General features: G+C 33.2%; 1 long non-coding RNA gene across 1 annotated transcript; it reads right to left on the bottom strand.

Moving 5' to 3' along the window:
* Positions 1 to 421: 421 nt before the first annotated feature.
* LOC137725806 (uncharacterized) lies at positions 422 to 2,142 on the bottom strand. The gene is made up of 3 exons (XR_011067545.1): positions 2,068 to 2,142; positions 1,737 to 1,816; positions 422 to 874 (listed from the first exon to the last, which is right to left on the bottom strand). It is a non-coding gene; the product is annotated as an uncharacterized lncRNA (long non-coding RNA).
* Positions 2,143 to 2,656: the final 514 nt, after the last annotated feature.

Raw genomic sequence — 2,656 nt, 5'->3', positions numbered from 1 at the left:
ATACTCGAGGTGTGAGATTAAGAGAATTAAATAGAACCAAGTGGTTGTTTAAAAATGTAAAACAATTATTAGCCAAAGATTATGTCAATGAAAATTTTAAACTCAACAAATATATTAAACCAAACTACAAAGGTAACTTTAAGAAATAGATGTTAAGGACTTCTTGCAATAATACAAACTGCAGAAACGACATGTACCATAAAATTTACCGAAAATAGCTCGTCAAACCAAAATGTAAGAAAATTTCTAAATCCCAAGTAGACATATCTAACTTGTGTTAAAATTTTATGAATTTTCAAGTTTGGGAAGCATAGGAAAATTGAAATCTAAAACAAGCGCGCTGCTTTTTTTTTTTTTTTTTCTTTTTCTTTTGAAAAGAACAATTTCAGCAACACCATGTCACTTTGGAAATAAAGCTGATTATGTTCCACAAGTTCAAAATTTGAAATTTGCAAAATGCAACCTAAGTAGTAGATATACAGTACACCCACAAATATAACCAATTTCATAATGGTTCTCCAAAGGTAACTCATTAAGCCTTACAGATTATAATGAGTTGTTCAAGGCTTCTTACAAGAAAATCATGTTCAGGTCATCTGATGAAAAATGTACATGAGCATAAATTATACAAGCCAAAAACAAGTGATCATATATTACATGGTTTTCATTGCCCAGGTAAGTAGAGACACTAACCCATTGTGGCCTAGCCTACGTCTTCTTAATCTACAAAGCAACAAAAGGATCATTTACATTCTAAGACTAGCTATACAAAATACTTTGGCAGATGACCCAAAAGATATATATGTCTGGACTCCTTTCTACTAGTCCACAATAAAGCTGCAACTCAAAACTCAACTAGTCAACCTTACACCACCTGAAAATACATTTTTAGAAACACAGGTAATCATAAAATGCCCAGTAGGGGTTTTTCGGTAAGTCTGTAGTCATTTAAATTCTTGGTTCATGCCGAAATATGATAAAGAGTAATTCGAAATCATTCACAGTCTGTGTAATCCAACAACGGAAATATTGTCTAGAAATGGTTGGAAATAAACATATTGTAGGAAAACCAAAGCTTCAGAGCACTAGTAGCTTTGATAACAACACGGTACACAATACACAGTTCAAAAGCATTTTCTTTTGTTATAAGAACAACGGAGCCATTATCTTTTAAAGAAAAATAGCACAACTAATCACAAATATTTTCTTTTTATCCAAAACAAGTGACTAGCAGATTGGAAAGAATCGTAATATACTTGGTCAATATACATATCACACATATTTATCACATTGACAACTCATTCTCGCAGCCCACACATGGAGCTTTCTCCGAGGAATATTGAGCCATTGTGCCCATAATCTAACAATTTCACGGGTCATTGTGCTCATTCATACATTTCTCAACATTCTCAATTGCACATGTATTATACTACTTTCCATCTACTTTCACAATTAAACATTCATCTCAACATGCTTCAAAATCTCATAATGAGTCAAATAAAAGGCATGCACGTCAAAAATGAAACCTTGAATAACCTTTGCAACTACTTTGAACACACCAAAGTTTTAGAAAGAAAATCAAAATCCAACCATAGAGAAACGTTTTCTTCACTCCTTTCACATAGTCAAAACGTAGAAACATTTGAAGTAAGGTTGAAATAAAGCGACAATGCCAACAATCCTTTATCAAGTAAAAATGAAAAATCTTAATGTTTTTATGATTAAAACTCCCCTACCTCAACACAATTTGTTGATGCTAAACTCCCACGGTGTTCGTCGACTTGTTCTGTAGTCACCTTGTCCTTCTCTTCCTTATCTATAAGTAAGAAAAATCATCAAACACTGCTAGTACAAATAAATACCAGACAAGTAGACCCTGAGTCAAAGTTAATTGGGGACTTTAATCAAGCACTTGGTGCTCATCTTTAAAACTATAACATGAAATATGATACTTTCATTTTTCCTACTCCCAGCCAATCTAATTCAAAGATTATCTAACCAAATAACAATTAGATTTCAAATGTAAGAAATAGATACATCTAATGGAGACAAAGGAAGAAACCTCACTCGTTCTAATCTTCACAAGCAAAGGAAAAGAAAACTAACTTCCTCTTCCTTAAATTTGTTTTTGGCAAATTAAGGTCTGGTTTGGTATTGTTGTGCTTTGAAAAAAAGCTGCTTCTGCTGTGCTGTGAGAATAAGCAGCTGTGAAATAAAGCAGCAGAGTGTTTGGTAAACTTTTTTATAAAAGTGCTTTTGAAAAAAAAAAAGCAATATTATAGTGTTTGGTAAACTTTTATGTAAAATAGATGTGAAAAAAAGTCGATTTTTCAAAGCTGGGTTTTGCAGCTTCTTGTTTTTGGCTTTTTTTCACCAAAAACTGTGAAAAAAAACTGAAGCTGAATGTTTACCAAACACAAAAACAGCTCCCAGCTTTTTTTGATACCAGCTTTTTTCAGAATCACCTCAGTACCAAACCAGGCCTAAGAGCTACAAGACAGGAGCCTCTTCCATCTCCCTAGGCTGGAGAAGAGAGCGGCAAGGAAATGGGGTTTCTAGAACAGCCCCTTCCCCTTTTCTCCTTATTTGTTAATGTAAGCACCCACTTTTATATTTATTAATTTTTTTTTTATTCTTTTCTTTTCTAGCCAAGGCT

This window comes from Pyrus communis, chromosome 1 (genome assembly GCF_963583255.1).
Source record: "Pyrus communis chromosome 1, drPyrComm1.1, whole genome shotgun sequence".
In the NCBI taxonomy this organism is placed as follows: domain Eukaryota; kingdom Viridiplantae; phylum Streptophyta; class Magnoliopsida; order Rosales; family Rosaceae; genus Pyrus; species Pyrus communis.
This window is presented reverse-complemented; position numbering and strand designations above follow the sequence as displayed.